General features: G+C 40.8%; 1 long non-coding RNA gene across 1 annotated transcript in view; it reads left to right on the top strand.

Annotated features, from left to right (window-relative positions):
• LOC125312835 overlaps positions 1-15537 on the top strand; it is a 31684-nt gene extending 16147 nt beyond the window's left edge. Inside the window, exons 5-6 of the long non-coding RNA XR_007196891.1 lie at positions 10158-10165; positions 15526-15537. This is a non-coding gene — a long non-coding RNA (uncharacterized LOC125312835). The remainder of the gene's footprint in view (positions 1-10157; positions 10166-15525) is intronic.
• The last annotated feature ends 229 nt before the right edge of the window (positions 15538-15766 follow it).

Below are 15766 nucleotides of genomic sequence, written 5' to 3'. Positions count from 1 at the left end.
GGAAAGGATCTCGCTTATGATGAGAGACATAATGATCATATTTACAGGCCAAGATGGCTTGGTGGGAACTATATCTTAGATCATCATAGACCGAGATCAAGAATTTGCAGCATTAGCTACACCTCAAGTTGAGTTCGAACCGGAGGCGAGTCCGATTAAGGTAGATGTTGCGAGCTTGATTAAAACCGATCCAAAGTTGGTCGATGTGCCCACTCTAGAGGACGTCATAACGATGAACTTGGGATTGTTATACCCGAGAGTCTTGTGATCACCTCACCCCAACCATTCCCATATATAGACAATAACCCAGTACCATGGTCCTATGATCTTGCCCTAATAATAAGGTCCGGATGCGCTTATAATGATGATCAGCCGCCCAAGCGGGTTACTAAGAAAGATGCAAAAGAGTTTTTGGTGGTAATCAAGGCAAGCAAGTACAATGTTGTCGATCGGTTAAGGAAGTTGCCGACCCGGGTTTCCTTGCTGGAATTCCTTCAATCATCCGAAAAGCATCGAAATTCTCTAATGAAGGTATTGGGTCAAATATACATACCTGAAGATATCGATCAAGACAAGCTAGAGAACTTCGTCAGAGCTATCCTCGTGAAGGATTAAGTGGCGTTCGGCGACGATGAGATCCCAGCAGAAGGTCGGGGCCATAACAAGGCTTTATACATCACCGTGAAGTACACATAGGCTCATGTAGCCCAGGTATTAATCGACAATGGCTTGGCTATGAACTTATGTCCTCTAGCTACTTTGAACCGCTTGGGTATTGACTCGGCTAGGATGCAGGCCGCCAAGACTTCAGTCGGGGCCTTTGATGGTGTAAAGAAGAATGTTTTGGGGCAAATTAATCTCGAGATCCAAATCGGACCCTCCGTGTTAGATGTTCTATTTTAGGTATTGGATATTTCTTCAGCTTTTAACCTGTTACTGGGCTGTCCATGGATTCACAACGCAAGAGCTATACCGTCTCGTCTCCACCAGAAGATTAAGTTTGTGGTTAAGGAAAAGCTGGTTATTGTTCACGGTGAGGAGGATCACTGAATTTTCAATGATACGGCTATTCCTTACATCAAACCGGCTCATACTAATGATGATTTGTATCATACTTTCTAGCTGGTGCACACCATTCATGCTTCACCAGAGAGCCCTTTACCGGTCCCGGAGTTATTAAGTACCTCGCTCATGGTGGCTAAGGTGATGGTAGGCCACGGATTCAAACCTGGCATTGGTCTAGGTCTATTTGATTAAGGGATCCGCACCGTGATCAAACTTAACGGGCAATCCCATACGGTTGGTGCGGGATACTGCAAATGTGATCGACTAGGACATAGGAGATGATATGTGATAGGTCATGGTAAGCCCAAGCAAAGTCCCTTACCACCATTCTTAGGTGAGACTTTTCGATCAGCCGGAGTAATCGGGAGTTATAATGAGCTAGGCCGTTTCGAGAATGATTTAGGGTTTTCTTTCCCTGATTCGTAGGCTGGCCAAAATGACCTGCATTAGACAACCGAGCCAATGGTGCTAGACGAAAAGGAGGCTAACGGTGGAGTCCTTAATCTTGCTAGATGGTTTGATGATCTAACAATTACTGCTATATTTGAAGATTCCATGCAAGTTGATGGAGCGCCCGAAGAAAAGCCTTACATGATGCCTAAGCCTCCAAGGCCATCCATCAATACCATATTCGATGATCCCCTAGAGGGTTTAGATTTAGAGTAACATCTTTTTGTTTATGCATTCCCCTGCATGAGAGCTTTTATCACTTTCTTAGGATTTCCTTTTCAATTCATTGTTGCACTTTAGGATTTTCCTTCCAATAAGATGTAATTCATTGATTTCATTATCAATAAAATTACAATGGTATTTCATTACATTTTTAACCTTGTTAAAGTATCCCAAACTAGCTCGATGACGATAACCAACGATCGAACAAAATTGTCATCCATGGTAAGAGCTGAGGGCTGGGCTTCTTCAAGAATTCTTGTCCCGCGGTCTTCGAAAACAAAATTCTTTGAAAAGAACCTATGATTTTCAAATATTGCATCTTTAAACCATGTTTGTTTTTTCCGATTCTACTACTTTATGTTTCGGGGGCAAACATGTGGAGGGAAATACGGTAGATCCAGATATATGTAACGCTGATGATTTGGGCGATCCCGATGAATCCGATCTAGACGTCAAAGAAATACAACGGAACCTCGAATAGCACAAGAAAACCAAACCTCTGACCGTTGAGGAGACTTTATCGATCAATCCGGGTGATGCGAAAAACCCCAGAGAAGTTAAGATCGGGGAAAACCTTCCCGAGGATGTGGCTAAACAATTACAGGATACCTTTGCCTGGTTTTATGCAGATATGCCCGGCGAACACTGTTTACCGATCGATCCTTCGGTTGAGCCCACGAAGCAAAGGCAACGAATGGCTAAACCAGAGCTAGCAAAGAAGATTCAAGAAGAATCTATGAAGCTTCTTAATGTGGAATTCATTGAAACTACCAAGTATGTTGAATGGGTCGCTAACATAGTCCCGGTGCTAAAAAAAATGGTCGGGTTCCGGTTTGTGTAGACTATCGAGACTTAAACAAAGCCAATCCCAAGGATGATTTTCTACTTCCACGCATTGACGTACTCATGGATAGTTCGGCATGGTTCAAGTTATTCTCATTCATGGATGGTTTCTTAGGGTATAACTAGATCTTGATGAATGAAAATGACAAGTTGAAAATCCCGATTATCACTCCCCGGGGAATATTTCATTACAAGGTTATGCCCTTCGGTCTTAAGTATGTTGGGGCGACTTATCGGTGGGCCATGATCATGCTGTTTCATGACATGATGCATAATGAGATCGAGGTATATGTCGACGACATGATCGCGAAGACTAAGTGTGGAGAGGATCATGTAGAGACCTTGAAGAAGTTGTTTGACAAGCACCGAAAGTTTAGGTTACGCCTTAACCCCGTCAAGTGTGTCTTTGGTGCTAGCTCGGGCAAATTGCTCGGATTTATTGTTAGCAGTGAAGGTATTGAGATCGACCCATCCAAAGTGAAATTTATCTATGAGCTCAAGCCACTTATGTCAATCAAGGAAGTTCGAAGCCTCATGGGTAGGCTGAATTACATTGCTCGTTTCATTTCTCAATTATCCGAGACCGCTAAGCCATTCCTCAAGTTGCTAAAGGAAAATGCACTAGTGAAGTAGGATAATGAATACGAGGACGCTTTTGAGAAGCTAAAGCAACACCTCATAAATCTGCCCGTGCTTGTTCCGCCAACACCGGGGTAACCTCTGACCTCTACCTTACAACCCATAGTGAGTCGATGGGTGCCATGCTACAACAAGTAGGACAGGAGGATGGAAAAGAACGGGCTATCTACTATCTAAGTACGAAGTTCACGGTTTCTAAATTGAATTACTCTGAAGCCAAGAACACATGTTTAGCCTTAATCTGGGTGTTACACAGGCTATGGCAGTGGCAGTATACCCTACGTTACTAGGTGCTCTTGGTAATAGAGTGTAATCGTATCAAGTACTTGCTAAATCAACCCGCCTTAGTCGGGAAACTTGGAAATGGCAGATTCTTATTTTTGAGTTTGATGTCCAGCATCTGTCACAAAAGTCAGTAAAAAGACGGGTCACAACTGATGTCCTAGTCGAGAATCCGGGACAGAATGAGGAGATCTATTGTCCGGAGGATCGAATTATGTCGGTGGATGCCTATGTTTGGACCATGTACTTTGATGGAGCCGTGAACTTATCTCGGATCGTGCATCGAGTAGTCTTGATATTCTCTAGTGGACAACACTACCTTGTAGCAGCAAAGTTAGTATTTCCTTATACTAATAACATAGCAGAGCACGAGGCATGTATTCTCGGGCTATAGGCTGCAATTGAAATGAGGATAACCCGACTCAAGGTGTTCGGGGATTAAGCTTTGATTATCCTCCGGATCGTTAGAGAATGGAAGATGCGAGATGCTAAATTGCTACCCTACCATGAGTATCCGAATCGGTAAATAGGAGAATTTGATAATATATCATTCAATTATCTATCTAGGACACATAATCAATTCACCGATGCATTAGCTACCTTATCATCGATGTTGCAAGTCACCGACGGACTTGAGGTCGAACCACTAAAAATTGAGGTGTTGAGAAAGCCAGCCTACCCTATGGCCGTGATCGAAGAGCCAGATGGCAGGCCATGGTACCATGATATCAAGACTTATATCCATAAGCAGAAGTTTCCCGAGAAAAGTACCGTATCCAACCAAAGGTACATAAAGAAAATGGCCTCGAAGTTTTTTTTTTGAGAGGAGAGAATTTGTACAAGTGGTCGTTTGATTTTGTCCTTGATTCCGCCAAGCAAATCCGTCTAATGATGGAAGTATATGAAGGAATTTATGGTCTGCACATGAACAGCCACATGCTAGCTAAGAAAATCATGAGGTTAGGCTATTACTGGCTCACTTTAGAAAGTGATTGTATTTAGCATGGTCAGAGCTGTCATAAATGCCAGATTCATGGTGACAAGAGTAATGTTCCTTCGAATAAGTTGCATTAGTTATTAGAGCCATAGCCATTTTCTATGTGGGGAATTGAGGTGATAGGTCCGATTAACCCCAAAGGATCTAATAGGCATCGATTCATCATGGTAGCTATTGATTATTTTTCCAAATAGATTGAAGCCGCATCGTACCCGGGCAATACAATGTGAAATTTTGTGAAGCTTATCCATCGAGACATTATTGCTCGATATGGTTCGCTTGAAGCCATAAGCACTAACAATGACTCGAACTTGAATAACAAGTTGGTTGATGATTTGTTCTAGGAATTCAAGATCAAGCATTTTAATTCTTCCTCGTACCGTCCTTAGATGAACGGAGCAATGGAAGCAGCTAATAAGAACATTAAGAAGATCTTGACCAAGACGGTTGAGAATTATCGTGATTGACATGAGAGGCTGCCATTTGAACTCATGGCATATTAGACCTCAATCCGAACATCTACTAGGGCAACCCCGTATTCGCTTGTGTATGGCATGGAAGCAGAATTACTAGTTGAAGTGGAAATTGCTTCCTTATGTATACTACCTCAAGTCAAGCTGACTAAAGTTGATTGGATCCAACAGAGGATGAACCAATTGAACCCGACTGATGAGAAGCGGCTTAAGGCTATATGTCATGGCCAGTACAATCAGTAAAGAGTTGCTAAATCCTTCAACAAGAAGGTTCGGCCTCGACATTTCTAGATAGGTGACCTTGTTTTGCGGAAGTTGTTACCCATAATTCTACTTCTAGAAGGAAGGTTCACTTTGAACTATGGTGGACCACATGTTGTGAAGAAGGTGCTTCTAAGTGGTGCTCTAATCTTAGCAAAGATGGATGGTTGTGTTGTTATCGGTCCTATTAATTTTGATGTTGTAAAGAAATATTATACTTGATTTGTTCTAAGATTTTGATGATCAAGTTATAATATGCAATTGAGGTTTATTGAATCATTTATACTTTCAATTTGCTTTACCAATCTTCATGTAAGATAGTTTCAATAAGGAAATCTCTTTGATCCAATTGAATTGGTTATTTTGAATGAGAAACATCAAGACGATGAAAGGCAAGCGGTTTCAATACACGTCCCGTATCATAATCCCCAGTGAGTTGAGTGTGAGAATTTTCATGCTTACAAGGTAAAGGGTTATCTCGCGAGAAGTATGACGACCAAAATGATGATAGGCATTCATTTCCTATATCCATACACTATAGGTTGCCCTTTGCTTAACCCCTTTGAATGGTGGCTTCATTTCATACCCCTATCAAGAACAACCTCACATTGAGGCAATTTTCATGAAAGTTCAAAAAATGGTTAGAATTTTCTTGCTTTCACTTGCATCAATTTTCAAGTGTATTTATTGCATGCGAATTTTGTGTTAGCTCAAGTGCCTCGGAGATGACGAAGAGTATTTCATTTCTATATCCTATGCATTTGATCCTTTGCTTAACCCAACTTGAGCAGCGGTTCATTTCTCATAACCCGATTGGTAATCGTTCTCATGGTAAAAAATGAGGGCCATCTCAAAGCATCGTGCAAATGACAAGTAAAGTGCTTTGGGGTAAGTTGAAACTCGAAAGATCTGTCAAGAAAAATGTGTAGAAGTTTCAGATGAGACACTTCCTTCCTCTCGGAAAAGCTCTCAAAAGAAAACTCTCAAAAGGAAGAGAAAAATGGGAGTAGGGAGTAAGAAAAGCAAAGGCCGACCCCCTTATAAAAAAAAAAAAAAAAACAAAAAAACAAAGGCTGACCCTACAAAAAATCTTGAGCACTAAAAAAAAAAAGCGTAGCCTGAAAGAAAAAGGCATGCTCCCGTCACAAAAAGAACAAAAAAAAAAAAAGAGAAAAGAAAGCGAAAAGAGCTCTCTAAAAAAAAAAATTCTGGAAAGGAAGGGAGATCTCAACTGAATTTGTTCACAAGAATATTCCTCAAGAAAGATCATTTTTGAAGGAGATTGATAAAGTCACTCGTTGGCAGCAACACCTATGCTCAAAGTGTCAAGGATGGATGATTGCCAATCTTATCATCATATACCCATTTTGTTGTAAATAGGCCTTTCATTTCAAGCCTACCCCGCGCCTACATTATAACTCTTACCAAAGTCTCTTCAGATTGTAGCACTTGAATTAATGTAGGATTTCAAATGTTTATATATATCGCTCGAAGAAGCAAGATCATTTTATCTCATTTCGCAGGGTTCTTGACTTATAGACCTGATGCAGCCGATAATGATCTCAGTTCATTTCATAGCCAAATGACTCACATGAGTCCCTTTTGATGAACCTTTGACCAAGCTTGACTTACAAGCACCGCAAAAGATCTCACGGATTGGTTTGGTCATACTGATTGCGAGAATACCCCCGACCCCTATCAAGTGTGATGATGATAGCTCTGAGTATTTCTCATACCCGCATTAATGGCCGGGTTTTCAAAAGCTTTTTCGCGAGAGTGAGTGGAAAGTCCTTTCTGATCGAAGGTTCCTCATTCAATTCGATCAGAATTGTCAAAGGGTCGGACATATTTCCTTATTGATAGATTCCCTAGTGAAAGCTTTATAGTGCAAGCAAAAAGTTGACAATATTTGTCAACATATGACGTTGCATTTGCATTAAGACATGGTTATATTTCAAGTGATTAAACAGGTACGATATAGTCCGCCTGTCTTGTTCCATGACCACGCGTTTGGAAAATCCAGGTAAGTTTTCCGGACCCTTTTCAAATTGACAGCTTTACTCATTTGAGCTGTCATTTTGACCTCTAGTGTTTGTACTGACAAGATTCAGGCGATACACTTCTTAAATACCGACACTAATTCAGTTCGAATAATACACCTCTTATACTTATACCTTTTGGTTCACAATGGATTTGCTCTCGTGATCTCTTTTATCCATATCATAATCTCGATTTGCTCTTGTGATCTGGATATTTATCTTTCTCACGATCAACCTGCTCTCATGAGATATTTATCAAACTAGGATGGATTTGCTCTCATGGTTTTGATAAATCTTTATCAAGTTCATGATCGACCTGCTCTCTTATTCAGTTAATGATCTCGATTTGCTCTTGTGATCTGGATATGAGATAATTTATCGAACCGCGATGGATTTGCTTTCGTGGCCTCAATAAATTTTTATTAAAGTCATAATCTCAATTTGCGCTAGTGGCTTTAATAATTATCCAAGTCGTAATCTCGATTTGCTCTTGTGGCTTTAATATTTATTCAGTTAATAATCTCGATTTGCTCTTTTGATCTCAAAAAGCATATTTTCAACACTACACATATCTTGTGCTGTCTCGCATCGGAAGGAAACTTTTGGTAATAGATAAGGCACTCTATACCTTGAAATCCTCGCGTCCGTAAGAAGCTTGGGAATTAAGGGGATCATCAGCATTATGAGGTATCTGATAAAACGGGTATTTTCAAATGCGATCCATGTGAAACTCTAATCCATTTCATGGAGGAGAGAAGTTTTGACACATTTTATTTACAATTTTGCATATCATGCATCATTTTCATACATCAGAAAATGAGATTGAAACTCATGCCAAAAAACATATTTCATCACTTGCATCTGCAAAATTTAGGTTTTAATTTTAGTCTTTGAGTGAAACCTCTACGAGCTTCCACTTAAAGAGGGACAACTGTTAACACCTAACATAAAATGAAAATTATTCATAATTCTCACAAAAAAATAATTTTCTCATGCATTGCATATCTCATTTTTTGTTAGTCATACATTCAGGCCGGAGGTAGAGCAATTGAGCTTAATTTGACGAGCAACCGAGCCAAGCTTAGGCTAAAAATTTTGACTAAGGCATAGAGGGTGTGCCGAATTCCATACAAGCCAATTGGGCCAATCTTGAGCTCAAATCAATCCACTTAAATAATTAAGGCTTTCAATTAAATATCTATTATTTTGAGAAAGCCTTAATCCGAGCCCGGAAATGCACGAATGAGCCCACGAGAGCACAAATTTGGCCAAGCCCATTGCACATATTAAATAGCTGAAAATTGCAATAAATTAATGCAAAGTTGGAAAATGATATATAATTGAGCAATTTGATTTGAATATATCTCTTGGGCTCTGGATTAGGAAAATAACAGATTTTGCTCTGAAAAAAAACCCTAAATCTAAGGCTATATAAGCATAACTTTGCTCACGATTTTGAGGGGGCCAACTCAATGTAACACACGGCCAGAAGAGAGAAGTCTCCTTCTCTTTAGGTTTTTTACTTTGTGTGCAGGCTCAAGGCCACTTTTATTGAATATACGGCAGAAGCTCAGAGGCCAATTCATTGAGGACAGGCGGCCATTGAGAGAATCTCTCTCTTTTGGGATCTCGGTGGAAGACTCACATGAAGAAAGTGGACGCCACACGAGAGAGGAAGCCTTCTTTGTCCTCTTTCATCTCTGGACATGGGCAGATGTAAAAGGGGGGAAGGTTATTGGTGAGAAAGAACTCCCTTCACGTGCACGACGAAAGACAAAAAGGACCATTCGGCAAAAGGACATGAAAGGGATGAGATTATCTGATATTAATGAAGGATATTAATGAAGGATAGTGGTCCCTTTATTGTTCTTTCCTCTGTTCGGGTCGTTCCTAGCTGCTGTTCGCTACTGTGACGAGGACGATTGGCTCACTGTTTGGGTGCATTCTAGTTGCTGTTCGGTGCCCGTTTTGCCTCTGTTTAGTGCTGTTTTTCTGCTGATTGGTGCCTAAAACTCACCGCTTTTTTAGTCCAAAATTTCTGCTGCTTTTCAAGGATAAAACACTGGTGTTTTGGACTTATTTTCCTGCTGTCCAGAGGCAAAAACAGCACTGTTTCAGTGTTTTTACTTTGCTGCTTGGTGCAGATTTTTACCTCACTGATCAGACACGACTCCCTTGCTGTTTTGAGCTCAATATCATCACTGTTCAGCACTGTTTCTAAGGTTGATCAGCCTCTTTTTGTTGCTATTTAAAGATCTAACCTAACTACGTTTGCGTTAGATTACTCGAGTGGTCTGGCGATGAATCGAGCTCAAAAAGGTGCCATTTTGGGCGAATTTGTAGCTTGCGCATGTGCTTGAATTTAGCTTGAAAAGGTACAACTTCTAAACAATTTGATTGCGAATCAATGCTTATTTGATTGAAAATTAGTATGTGTGTTCTTATATCTCAAGGAACATACACGATTTGCAATTAAAAGTGGAGAAGGTTCAAGCCTTTTTACCAATTTCTGCTAGAACCAAAAAATTGGATTCCTTGGTATAAAATTCTGACTTTTCTGAGTAAGATTAATTTGATCACGAAATTGGATGAATTTGATTGAATTTTCTGAGAATTGATGAGCTTGTTTGGGAAATATCTTTTCTCAAAAACTGTTCACCATTTTTTGGTCAAACTTGTCACGACTCGAACCCCGCGAGCTCGTTGACATTCCACCTGGCCACGCTTATGTACAGTTCTCCAGGATCCAAAGGCCAACAAATTCATGCGGAAGCAAAAACGAATCCCCGTACAGAAACAATTAACATCTCGATGACTTGGGACGGTAAAACAAACTTATGTACATATATACATAAGTTCTACAAACTCATCAGCCTAGGGCTTCAGGGGCCACCGTACAAGCCCGTGACCACCTATAACAAAAAGAGACGTGGTCAAAGCCCGCTACACAACCAAAATACAGCACTCTACAAAAGCTGAGATGCCAACTATCCTAGGCCTCGCCCTCGCTATCGGGCACAATTTTGTTTAAGGCTGCCAGCTCGTCCTCATCCAACCGGGTACTCTGTCACCACGGTTTCCATGTCCCACGGGATCCCGAACCTTTGAGGCGGGTCGTTCATTGTTGTGACGGAGGGTCTGAAAAACAACGAACCCACGACGGGGTGAGATAAAATCTCGCAAAGCTAGCCCCTAATCCTAGATTAGGGCTCTCGTGCCTCCAGACACATTTTCAGTGGACAATTTCCAACAACTTTTCTTTCTTACTAAAAATTCCACAATTTAATTCCAGAAAATTCCGTTCTTTCTCCGAAAATTCCCACACCTTCTCAAATATTCTACATTACTACCGTTTCGGCGTTCCACGCCTCAATCTGACAATAAAATGTTCCACATGCTCCGGGGCCCGCTTTTAACGCATCGTGCCATAATATAATTATCTACATTACTCCGAAAATTCCACGTTACTCCGAAAACATTCCATGCTACTCCAGAATATTCCACGTTACTCCAGAAATATTCCACGTTACTCCGAAAATATTCCACGTTACTCCACCGACATCATACAAGTTCACAACCTTGAGCCTCAGACATTTATAGAACATGGCTCTATATAGATATACTAGGGTCTCGCACACGCAGGAATACGACCCATAAATCTCGGTCTCGGACACATAGGAACACGACCGGATTAAGTCTCGGACAATTAGTCGAACACGACTCACTTTGGTCTCGGACGACTTAATTGAACACGACTTTCATACTTTCTCGGTCTCGGACAATCAGACGAATATGGCTCACTTTGGCCTCGGACGATTTGATTGAATACGACCCTCACATTTTCTCGGTCTCGCACAATCGGACGAATACGGCTCACTTTGGCCTCGGACGACTTGATTGAATACGACCCTCACATTTCCTCGATCTCGGACAATCAGACGAATACGGCTCACTTTGGCCTCAGACAACTTGATTGAATACAACCATTACATTTTCTCGGTCTCGCACAATCAGGCGAATATGGCTCACTTTGGCCTCGCACGACTTGATTGAATACGACCTTCATACTTTCCCAGAATAATTCGGGACCACGTGATTCACTCACGTTAGAGAATTAATAATTCGGGATCACCCGATTAATTCACACTAATCCAAGGACTAATCCAGACTACCCGATCAATTAATACTACCATAGTATCCAATCCACACCAAGCGACCATATTATTCTAACGTAGCAATATATAAATAATGTACGATTAAAAATTATACTAACGTGAGAATTTATTAGGGCCGAACAATAATAATTTTCTAACGTGCAATTAATTTATGACTAAAGTACAAAACTATAATAATGCCATATTTAATTAGCACCATGGTATAACAACATTTTGTCACATAAAAAGTAACTATAGTTAAAGTATAATCTAACCATGGTTCAAAAATTAACTAGAGTCAATAACTAACCTAACCATGATTAAATAATAGCATAAAGTAACTCTAGTTAAGCATAAAGTAACCATGGTCCAACTTTGACCAAACAATTATTCTCTTGACTTCACTATTCATGCAAGAACACATTTCTCTCTCCTCCCTTCATTTGCATTTTCGGCCAACTCCATGAACTAGCACAAAACCAACCCATTTTTCACCAAAATCACTTAATCTATAGTCTATTAGCAACCTAGATACCTAATCTAAGGTTAGGGAGCAACTTACCACTATTTTAGCAAGTTTTCCGGGGAGAAAACGGGTGGAGAATCTTGGTTCCAACCGGCGGCTCCGGCGACTCCTCGTGACCGGCCTTAACCCACGGAAATCCGGCGACTCCGAGTAGTTCACGGCGGTAATTGAGCTCCGGCGGTTCAAGGCGACACCGGCGGTTGTTTGAAGAATTTTCGGTGAGGGAGAGAGTGAGCAAGGGTGAGTTCGGCCAAGAGAGGGAGTGAGCAAGAGAGAGAGTGGTTTCTTGAAAATAATGAGGAGGAAGAAGACCAAATAATAAATAATATAAGTTGAGAATAATTAATTATGCCCACAAAATCAAGAGGGAAAAATGATTTTCTCCCCACATTGACTAGTCAATCTCGACCAAAAGGAAAAATGACCAAAATACCCTTCGTTCCAAGTGGAAAATGGGGTATTTTTCGAGGGCAAATGGGTCCTTTCCCATACCCAGTCCAAATCTACTTTTCCCGAACCTCTTTGGGACGAACCGCGAAGGAATTGCACTCGGGAGGAGGAAACGTCCAAAATTTTTATTTATTGGAACTCCCGAAGGTCCGACGTTAAATTCCGAAGCTCGATTCGCGATCAATCTCGATTGATAGAATTTTCAGCGTATCTCAAACTAACGGGTGGTTTTTAGGAGTTACGCGTATCGACCCGTGATAAAAATCACGTTTAAGAATTACTCGAGCCATGGCGACCTTGGTTGTCATTCAATTGCGAGGGTCAATCACTAGTCCCGATGGACACGATCGTTAGAAAATAATTTAGGGAGGTTCGGAACCCATACGAGGTCAAACGGAATCACCCGTGATCCAAGCGTAGGGTATTATCCAAATCGTTCCTTAATCATTCTAGGATCGATTTGTATTGGTCCAGAATATTCTCTCGACAATTTTCATGGCCAAAGAGTCAATCCATGATCAAGTTCTTAGGTCCACGTACTTGATTTTCCTAGCTAGCCATTCCCATTTGGTTAGTCCGCTCGAGAGAGATCAACTCCGAGTGAGATTAGACTGAAATACATCAATGAGACCTTTCATTTATTCAAAGCTTTGAAAGTGGGTCAGAATTCAGGATGTCACAATTCTTCCCCCCTTACAAAATTTCGTCCTCGAAATTTGCAATTCTCCAATCATCTCGTCTTATGGGGTACCGACGCCTCATCGCTACCACACTTCCTAAAGTAGTTCTTGTCGTCATTTGACACTTCGATAACGTCCTTAACAGCAACGGTTTTCATCCTTCGAACTCGTTTTCTTTGGTCCTCCACTATGTTCACCTTCCTCTTCCCTTTTGACATTCGCAAAATCTGTTGGTAGCATGCCCTTGAATATTCAAATCACCTCTTCAATTGTCTATTGGTCCAAGAATAACATGCATACCTCACTACAATCCAGCTTTTCTAATTCCGGACTGAAGGTCTTTCCAAAATATTGCATAAGACTCATGGCCTTTATCAACTTGCCCTCTATTATTCAAATCGAGTCGTAACCTTCTCGACTCCTTAAGCAAGTTCAAGATTACTTTCATAGTAATCTGCTCTTAATTCCATTTGAAAACCTTCAACGATCATAGTAATCTTTTGATTTTCAAGGTCATGCCTCTTCTTAGCTGGCATGTCTCATCCTTGACCACATGTAAGATCGATCCAACATTCAGTCCATTTCATTGGACACCATAATTCTCTCCTCAAATTTCGATGAGGTCATATCTTTAGATTCCTCTCCACTATTGAACTCGTACACTCGTCTATTGAGCTTCAAGGTTTCTATCCTCAACTTTGAGGTTTCTTTTCCAAGTACTTAGAAGTCTGGATTTCCTCCTTATTCTATTCGTTTCCACAACCCTTAGAAGTCCGGGTCCATTCATCGCCACATCTCAATTCCTTTCTGACCTTCAGGCTTGATGCTTCAAGTAGCCATCAAACTAGCCAATTGGAAAACTTCCAATTTAGAAGTTTAATCTCTTATTTCTCGAGGGAAGATCTGTCCCTCTATCACCAATTACACATTGCTCAATTCTCAATTATAAGCATCCGCTAATTAATCCGTCCTTCCTTAGCGATATGGGTATCGCAGTAATAATACTTGGGTAATCTCTTTGTTCAACGTGACTTTCCTTCAATTCCCTTTTACGCAGTCGGTGCTCTCAACCTCCTATAGTTCACATAACGTTGAGGTTTTTCTTTATACAAGCAACGCTCTCATATCCATAAGTAGTTTCATACATTAGCGTTGCCTCTCGTTCAATTCCTCTCGGGAAACTACTACCTTATTTTCTTGTGGTAGATATAGATTCAAAATCTTTTTCCAACCAAACCATGTTTCCCAAACTTTGTCTCGAGGACATTTGCAAACCAACTCCAGTCATACACTAAGCATTCCAACTCGTAAGGTCTTATTGTCACAGCCTATTCGCACAACCATCTTCAGATTGCCTTGTTACGCCTCAATTTCTCCCTTCCACATCACATCATTATGATTCTCTTGATCCCTTTGATTCAAACGATAACGCCATTAACAACTTAGTCATCAACTTGACTCAAGTCCTCAAAGACTCTTTTCACGTTCATTCACACGTTACATCTCGTCCTTAGCCCATTTCATCAATGGGACAGCTCTCGCGAGGAATCCTTCCACAATCTGTCTATAACAATCCATCAATCCCAGGAAATTTTAAGTTTCGGCAACTCAAATCGACCCTAGTCGATTCATCACTCATTCCAATCCTCAAAGGCTCCACAGGGATTTCATTTCCCACAAATTTCATAACCGAGGAATCTTGCCTCATCAGGTCTACAATTTGTTCTCTTCTCATTTAGCATACAACGAGCATCTCCTTAGAGTTCATAAGATACTCTTAAAAGCTATCCATGTTTCTTATGACTCCTTAAATGAGTCCTTTCATCGTCTCTCAAGACGGTAACAACCAATCCAATTATTCCTTGGATACTCAAGCCGACTATCATCGCTTTCTTATCACTAGACGTAGAACATTCAAACTGTTCTTCATACATCTTACTTAAGAGCTCAAACCTTGGCCCTCTGTTGTCAAGGGTCTCCACTTGGACCATACAACATTTTGTTCATTTTTGTCATTCTTTCCTCGGGAAGCATTATTGCCTTGCCCTCTTGGTTTCACAACCAACTAATGCAACCCTATCTTGATTTCATTCATTCAACTGGACATCGACATGTCCTAAGATTCAATGCCATCTACAAGACAGTTTCTCGGACTTCACTTTTAGGAATCATCCAAGTTTTGTGTCCTCTTTCTCGGTTCTGACACTCAATCTTAATATTAAGACAGTTAATATTTTCTCTTCCTTCCACACTAGGGCTCTTTCCCCATGAAGGAAACTATACACTTCAGTGGCATTCTCTTACTTCGAATCCCCCTCGTCTTTCCCATTCCACAGGACGTCAATCTTGGAGTCTATGTCAATTGCAGAGTTTGTACTTCAGGATTTAGATGCCACCATACTCGATATTCTTCTTCCGGAGACTCAATCACCTCAAGTGATAAGATTTCAAGGAATCGAGGTTCCTCCTTAATCACCATAAATCCACACTTGAACATGCAATTTGACTTCCTCAAGTCACTTTGTAATTACACTCTAGACGCTCTTTTTGCTTACTCAACCATTCAATAAAATTACAAACAACCAGGACTATCAAGTCCATTCGCTTTCCTTTCCCTCAACGACCATCTCATGGTCCGATCGCCCTTTAAGAACGACATCTTACTCTTTAGGGGTAATAACACAC

The sequence above is a fragment of the Rhodamnia argentea genome, chromosome 11 (assembly GCF_020921035.1).
Source record: "Rhodamnia argentea isolate NSW1041297 chromosome 11, ASM2092103v1, whole genome shotgun sequence".
Classification (NCBI taxonomy): Eukaryota; Viridiplantae; Streptophyta; class Magnoliopsida; order Myrtales; family Myrtaceae; genus Rhodamnia; species Rhodamnia argentea.
The sequence above is the reverse complement of the archived record's forward strand: the minus strand, read 5'-3'. Positions and strand labels throughout refer to the sequence as shown.